This window comes from Carcharodon carcharias, chromosome 17 (genome assembly GCF_017639515.1).
Source record: "Carcharodon carcharias isolate sCarCar2 chromosome 17, sCarCar2.pri, whole genome shotgun sequence".
NCBI lineage: Eukaryota > Metazoa > Chordata > Chondrichthyes > Lamniformes > Lamnidae > Carcharodon > Carcharodon carcharias.
Genome location: NC_054483.1, coordinates 110,051,865 through 110,060,200, shown reverse-complemented (window position 1 = coordinate 110,060,200; position 8,336 = coordinate 110,051,865). Strand labels below are relative to the sequence as shown.

The window sequence follows — 8,336 nt, the reverse complement described above, 5'->3', positions numbered from 1 at the left end:
GCCTGCTCCACCATTCAAATGGAACACATCTGATCTGTTCCTCAGCTTCATCTTTCACCTTTGCCCCACATCCCTTGATACCCTTACCCAACAAAAATCTCTCAATCTCAGTCTTGGAAGCTCTGATTGACCCGGAATCCACAGCCTTTTTGGGGTCGTGGGTTCTGGATTTTTACTACCCTCTGTGTAAAAAAAAAGTGCTCCCTGATTTTGCTCCTGAATGGTCTAATTCTAATGTTAATACTGTGTCCCCCTCATTCTTGGTTCCCCTGCCAGAGGAAACAGGTTCACCACTTTGAACCTATCAAATGATTTTAATGTTTTAAACACTTTGATTAGATCCACCTCAAAAATCTATACTCAAAAATGTAAGAAAGAGCATGGCATGAGAATATGTGAATGCATCCTGCCCTCATAATTTAACCTGGTATCATTCTATTGATTCTGCTCCAGTATATCCTTCCTGAAGTGTGGTGCCCAAGCTGAACACAGTATTGCAGATGGCATCTGATTTGGTTTCTGGTCTGCCCTGAGTCACCAGAGCTCTACCAAGGAGCACTTAGGTCATTATAATAGTCTTCAGGATTACTACCACTGGAAAGAGGTAGACAGAAATCAGGCACTTTGCACCCTTCTGGACTCAATATCGAGCTCAAAACCATTTAGATCATAACCACTACTCCCATTTTATTTTTAGCCCAGAAGGGTCTGCTAATGATTCTGCTGCTGCTATTTACACCTTCTTTAGACGCATCTATCTTTTCTTTACTTGTCCCATTACCATTCCTTTTTTCCTTGTACCATCACTTCTTTTGTCATTTAATCTCTCCTACCTTCTACCAAATCACAGGCCTTCTCTTTTGTTCTTTTTTCCTCTCCCCCACCACTCCCCCACCTCCCCTTTCCCTGCCTCTTGCTTGAAACCCATCACATCTCTAATGTTTTCCAGTACAGACAAAGGGTCCTCAACCCGAACTATTAACCATTTAAATCTCCACCGATGCAGCCTGACCCACAGCATTTTCTGTTTCGAAATCGGGCAGGACTGTCACTCTTGACGTTTACTCAATAATATCCAGAGGTAAGATGTGAAGTAGATTGGGGTTAGCCCCTGCTCCCTCCCCGGCCTGCCAACCTTAAGCTTTAGATGAGGATTTGGCCGGATGGGCAAGATGCCAAAGAGCTGCTTAGCTCCTGTGGAATTCTACCTCGCCAAGGACAAATTCCTCAATTCCACACTCCCGATGAGAAGCTGCACTCAAAGGGAACTCGGGTCAGGTCACAATATTGGGTGTTCTGATGTTATATCCCTACCCCTGATCTGTGCTCCCATCAAACTTCCCACTGGCAGCGTGAGATTAGGTAAATTTCACCGAAGAGAAGAAAATCTTGAAAAAAATAACTACAGAAGAACCTTTCCCTGAGCCAAAGAAACATTACAGCTGTCTCTAAACTAGATAAACTATTGTCAGTACATATATTACATATATGGAAGGAATAACCAAAAAGTCAGCCTCCAGTAGACATGATGGGCTGTAAATGTGTCTTGGGGGGTGATAGCAGAGAAATCAGTGATGGTGAATTGATGGTCCATTTGCATTCCGCCAAATTTTTATTCCCTTTCACCTTAATCCCATTTCCATATCATTCCCAAAAAATCCAGGAGGATTGGCAACCCTACTTCTCACCAACTCCCCACCTCGAATTGGGTAAGAAGTTAATGGAGGGAGTTAAAATGTCCCAGGCCCAGCTTTTGCTGCAGGAGGTGAGTTTTCGAAGCGAAACCTGAGCCTTTGTTGGTCTATGTAGGTCGGGGCTCACTCAGCTGAAATGAACTGGAGTGGGACTAAAAAAAAAAGGTGCAGAAATGGTGGTCTGGCCAGGTACTGTATTTGTTATTAAACGTGTGTGGTCTCCTAGGAGATTGTGCAATAGCTACAGGGGTGTGGGAGGAGTGGCTAAAAGAAGCAGCAAAAGCACTGACTTGGCAGTCCTGACAGCGGGGCCTAGTCTGACTGTGAACCTAAGCAGACTTGACTGAGCAGGCAGATCCTGAGGTGAGGCTGCGTCCAAGCTGGTGAACCAAAGTGCAATATCAGGTATGTGATACAAGTGCCAGTTCTGACAGAAGGTCGTCTCCCGGAGACGTTAACCCTGTTTCTCCTCCACTTTCTGCCTCCACAGAAGCTGCCCGACCTGATCAGCATTTTCTGTTTTTACTTCAGATTTCCAGCATTTTGCTTATGCACCTTATCGTGTTTGTTTTAACAGGGAGTGTGAAAGTGATAATTGTATCCCATTCAGTTAGAGGAAGCAGTTCCTTTTAATGGCTCTGTTGTGGAACGTGATTTAAGAAAGATGTTTGTAAGCTCCAACGCTGCCGGTGAATCCACAAATATTGACCCAAACGCATATTGTGGAGCTTCAGAGAATAGAAGGGGACATTACTGTTTCAATACTGAAATGCAACAACCCGTAGTTTAGCATTTTTATTGAAATATATAGTGAAACGAAACACAAAAAAAAAAGCTTGAAATATTTTCAAGGTCCAAGTAAAGGATTAGTGCTCACTTATTGAAACTGTGTAGTAAATCTGTGGCAAGTTTCGTGCTGACTCACTGCACAATTTTTGTAACATTGTTAGACACCCTCAGTCAGTAGGACCTGGAAGAACCTCCTCCAGTTGCCTGGAACATCACACGCCTTGATAAAGACGTCTTGCTAAATGCCTGATTGCTTGAGATATTTGCGTGAACAGGAGAAAAGGAAAAATTGCCAATCACACTGTAATTTGGCTCTTCAAATGACATATTCAACCAACACTCACACTACTCAACATTTAAGTGTATACTGTAATTTAATACCACTTTGATTGTACCGTAAATACTTGTATATAAGGTGAGTCATCTACATAACGTATAAGAAACAGGATCTGGATAGGCCATTTGACCTTTGAGCCTGTTCCGCCACTCAATAAGATCATGGCTGATCTTCTACCACAACTCCACCTTTTCCCGCTATCCCCAAATTCCTTAATTCCCTTAGTATCCGAAAATTTATCTTTCTTTGTCTTGAATATAGTCAACGACTGAACATTCACAACCCTCTGGGGTAGAGGATTCCAAAGATTCACAACCCTCTGAGTGAAGAAATTTCTCCTCTCAGTTTAAATGGTCGGCCCCTTATTCTGAGATTGTGACCCCTAGTTCTAGGTTCCCCAGCCAGGGGAATGAAGGAAAGAAGAAAGGACTTGCATTTATATATCACGTTTCATTTCTTTAGGATGTCCCGAGTGCACAGCAAGATCCCAAAAACCAGTGAGATAAATAGCCAGTTAATCTGATTGTAATAATGTATTCAGGGGATGATGCTGAGCAGGACAGTTGGAAACCTTCCTGCTCTTTGAGTGCCATGAGGTATTTCCTGTACAGATGGACAGGACCACAGTTCAAATTCTCATCCAAAAAGGTGGCACCTCTGACAATGCAGAACTCCCTCTGCGCTGCAAGGAAATGTCAGTACTGGAAACTTGAAACTGTAACCTTCCAAATGGAAAGCTAGAGTGCTACCAACTAAACCCAAGTGGACAGTAAATATCCTATGATTTGGGCAACAGAATTGGGGGGAGTCGTCTTACATGGGTGTGTAGAATGGCATAGGTCAGTGACAGCAATCAGCGCAAGTATAATTGGCAAATCCATACTCAACCTCTATTCACTGCATTGCTCTACTTCATGCAGCACCGGTTATATCTGGTATGAAGAAAGAGAAGTCTCTTATATAGGGGCCACCCTACGGGCGCATGACAAATTAATTGGGTCATTTAGCGAATAATTTCATAATCTTTACCTTTCTGCTCTTCTCCCTTCCTCTCCTAAAGGGGCTGACTTGTGGTAGAGTTCCACTGTTGTTAAGACCCGCTCCCATTACTCACTCAAATAGCTATTCTACATACGTGAAGTTTGGACTGAGATTCAAGAAGCTACTTGACATTGTGATGGAGCATCAGAGGCAACAACAACAACTTGTATTTATATAGCACCTTTAACTCAATAAAACATCCCACCGCATTCATAGGTGCATTATAAATCAAAATTTGACACCAAGTCACATAAGGAGATATTAGGACAGATACCCAAAGTTTAGTCAAAGACGCAGGTTTTAAGGAGCGTCTTAAGAGATAGAGAGGTAGAGAGCTGTATGAAGAGAATTCCAGAGCTGAGGGCCCAGACAGCTGAAGGCAAGGCCACCAATGGTGGAGTGATTAAAATCGCAGATGCTCAAGAAGCCAGAATTAAAGGAGTGTAGATATTTTGGAGGATTGTTGGCTGAAGAGTACAGAGAAAGGGAGGGGCAACAATGGAGGGATTTGAAAACAAGGAAGTGTGACTGTGTCTACACATGCATATGCATGTGTACATACACTCACAGACGCACTCATAAACATGCACGTGCACACTACAAGAGAGCAGGAGCAATGGCTCCATATTCTTTTCCTTAACCAAGGGACGCTGAATCTATTGTATTGTAACTGTGTAGAGCTAACACATCAGAAAGCAGGCATCAAAATTGGACTCCCTGCTTAGTGTGGCTCAGAAACCACACTGTGCATTGTAACTGATTTCATGGGTACAATCTCACATGAAGCAACTAATTCACACAGATCATAGTTTATGTGGAGCTTTTACCATAAGCAATGTTATGATCTAAATCTAAGGTTTTAGAGAGTCAGCATAGTTTATATGCTCAAGTGCCTGGAGTGGGGATTGAACCCTCCAGATATTAGCCCTCTCTTTATAAAAGTATTTCTTGTGCCTCATGCATGAAGGCGGCAACTGGGGAAGTGATGGTGTAGTGGTATTGTTGCTGGACTAGTAATCCAGGGACCCAGCATAATGCTCTTGGGTTTGACTCCCGCCATGGCAAATGGTGGAATTTGAATTCAAAAAAAATCTAGCATTAAAAGTCTACTGATGACCATGACCATAATAAAAACCCATCTGGCTCACTAATGCCCTTTAGGGAAGGAAATCTGCTGGCCTATATGTGACTCCAGACTCTCAGTAATGTGATTGACTCTTAAATGCCCTCTGAACTGGGGAAATGGAGTGGGTAATAAATGTTGGCCTGGCCTTCCCATGAATGAATAAAACAAAAACCTGCCCAAACCTCTCTCTGTACCAATAATAAGCTGCACACGAGGAGGTCAATGCCCAATGATAACTCTCTCCCTCATTTCCTTGTTGTATGAGGGAAGGTACCTTGCCTCCATCTGCTTCTTACACTTCCCACAGATGAACAATGCCATATCATAAAATAAAAGGATCACTTAGCTTTGTCCTTCTCAAAGAGTGTTTGTTTGATTCAATTAAAATTCTATTATCCTTAACACATTCCAACAATGGTTCACTAGATTGAGTCCTGGGAATGAGAGGGCTGTCTCATAAGGAGAGACCGAGTAGAATGTGCCTGAACTCTCTGCAGTTAAGAAGAATTAGAGGTGATTTCATTGCAAATTATGCAAATCTTAGAAATCTTGACAGGGTAGAGGCCGAGAAGCTGTTTGCCCTGGCTGGAGAGTCTAGAACTGGGGGTCATAGTCTCATGTTAAGGGATCAGCCATTTACAACTGAGATGAGGAAACATTTCTTCACATAGAAGGCTATGAATCTTTTAAATTTTCTACCCATAAGAGCTCTACATGCCCAGTCATTGAATATACTCAAGGCTGATATTGAGAGGTTTTGGAAAACTAAGTAATCAAGGCATATGGAGATCAGGCACAAAAAAGTGTTGAGATAGGAGATCAGCCGTGACCTTACTAAATGGTGGAGCAGAGTCGAGGGGTCATATGGCATGCTTTTTCTCCAATTTCTTATGTTCTTACGAGTATCCTGCTATATTTTTGAGCTTTCTAGGCAATTTCCATTGCTTGTCCAAGTAAACGATGAACCATTCTCATTCTGTGCCCAAGGATTCAGATTGGGAACTCAACATTCAAAGGAATCACAGTTACAATTCAAGGCTTACTTTTCAACAGGCCTCAGTACCAGTTTAGCTCAGTTGGTTGTACTCTCATCTCTTCATCACAAGGTTATGGATTCAAGCCACAGTGTAGAACTTGAGCACATAAGTCAGCTAATGCTTCAGTACTAGGTTACTAGCAGTGTTGTCCTTTGAATGAAATGATAAACTGAGGCCCCATCCAGCGGTTTCAGTGTTTCAAGTGTGTCTAGGTCATCTCATGGTGTCATTTTAAGAGCAGCAAGGTCAAGACCAATAGTCAATCAAAATTAATTAATTTCATTACTATCGTTCACTCAGAGTAACGTCCTGTGGGTTACCATTGGGATTGGGGTTGGGGGGGGGGGGGGGGGGGGGGGGGGGGGTGGCGGTTGGGGGAGTTGTTGTGAGACTTTGGAATTCTCTTTGTAAGATTGTGGATTCAAGTCCCACTCCAGCAGAGAGGGGATTGCTTTTGGCTGAGACATTAAACCAAGGCTCTGTTTACCCTCATACATTCTGTGGCACTATTTGAAGAATAGAAGGGAGTGTTCCCCAGTGTTCTAATCAATATTTATCTCTCAACCAAAATCAATTAAGCAGTTTACCTAGTTATTACCTTACTTCTGTATGTAGCACCTTGCCATGTGCTGACTGGCTGTTACATTTTCTAATTACAACAGTGACCAAGCTTCAAAAAAAGATACTTCATTGAGTGTAAAGAGTTTTGGGACATTCTGAGGTAAGGTAAGGTGTTATATCAATGCAAGTCTTCCTTTCTGCGTAAATACTTTATGTACTAAACTTTGGCTCGAATCAGTGGGAAAAGAAACACAGTAAGGGGGTCCTCTTTATTTTATAATCAGTGGCAGACTTGGAATACCAAATATTCCACTATTGACATGCCCCATCAAAGTCACACAATGCCCTTTCAAAAGAAAACTAGCCATGCAGAATATTCACTAAGGTGATAATTTTAGGACTGACTGCTTTGCCACTTTTTGTTTTCATTTTACAGTCTGTGCCCATGCAGTACACCACCCTTGAAGAGTGAAATTGTAAACCTTTACTGTCTCTGCATCGATTATAACATTCTTGTACTGGCCTGCCTAGTGAGGCTGTAATTAAATGGCACTTATCAGCATGAATGCATTATAAGGAGCTAACTTGTTCTCATGGTCCTCTGCATGAATCCCTCCTTTCATAAAGCTTTTGAAGAGTTCTTTAAATTATATTTCTGTAATTCTTCACTTTTTTTTTGTTAAAAAATAAAATCTATAACTGTGTACACACACAAGATAATGATGTGTTACCTTGCATCAGCAGCAGTGAGGTCAGAATAACTTCCTTTAGCTAAATCAAAAATTGAGGCCCTGGTAGAGCTTAAATTTACTCTCAATTTTCTACTGATCTCTCCTAAAGGTGTTGACATCTGCAGGTCCCTGCAAAAGTCCCTTTTGTTACCTCACCTAAGTTGCCAACCATCATCTGCAAGCCTGGCCTACTGAGAGCTGGCAGCTATTTGACTGGAGGAGCCATCACAGTGATGCCTTATCCTGTTCTCATTTGACCTCTAGCAATTGACTGAGGTGTAAATTCTGCTTCATGATCTCTAGAACATTCTGTCCATCTGTTTCGTGCAATGGGATTGGTGTGTGGGAACTACGTTACCTCTAAATTGGAACTCTCTTAGATTGCAGGGCCCTCTTATAATTGGTCACTGCTATTAATGTGGCAGCCTCACCTCCACCCCCTCGATCCCAAAAAAGGGCATTTGTATTCAGCTGGTTCTGTCACAAAGATTAAAGAGGCTGGAATCTCTGCATTTCATCCTTACTCAAAGAGGAAGCACAGGACAGAGAGGTTCAGCAAAATCCAAACATGGAATATATGATTTAATAAAAAATAAAAGTGAAAAAGGCCAGAAAGAATGAATGCATTTTTTGTTTTCTTGTCCAGGCCGACATTCCAAGTGCAGTACTGAAGAAGTGCTGCACTGTCGGAGATGCCAGCTTTCGGATGAGTCGTTAAACAAAGGCCCCCATCTGCCAATTTTGAAGGAAGTCAGGGGAGCTCTCCCTGGTGTCCTCGCTGATACTTATCCCGCAAACAGCATCGGTGAAACAGATGATCTGGCCATTTATCACATTGCTGTTTGTGGGAGCTTGCTCTGCACAAAGTGGCTGCCGCACTTTGCTACATTCCAACAGGGACTACATTTCCAAAGTACTTCACTAGCTGTAAAGCACTTTGGGACATGCTGAGGTCTTGCAACGTGAATATAACTGCAAATTCAAAACTGTGCTTTGTGGATCTTGCTTAGCTCAATTGTC

General features: G+C 42.3%; 1 protein-coding gene across 4 annotated transcripts in view; it reads left to right on the top strand.

Moving 5' to 3' along the window:
- Positions 1 to 2,009: 2,009 nt before the first annotated feature.
- Positions 2,010 to 8,336, top strand: part of LOC121290122 (spondin-2-like) — a 33,856-nt gene continuing 27,529 nt past the window's right edge. Inside the window, exons 1-2 of one of the 4 annotated variants that reach the window (XM_041210316.1) lie at positions 2,040 to 2,099; positions 6,687 to 6,750. The gene's annotated coding sequence lies outside the window, so the exon portion shown is untranslated. Of the gene's footprint in view, positions 2,100 to 6,686; positions 6,751 to 8,336 lie in introns of those variants that run through there. The other 3 variants (XM_041210315.1, XM_041210317.1, XM_041210318.1) reach the window with 3 other exon arrangements.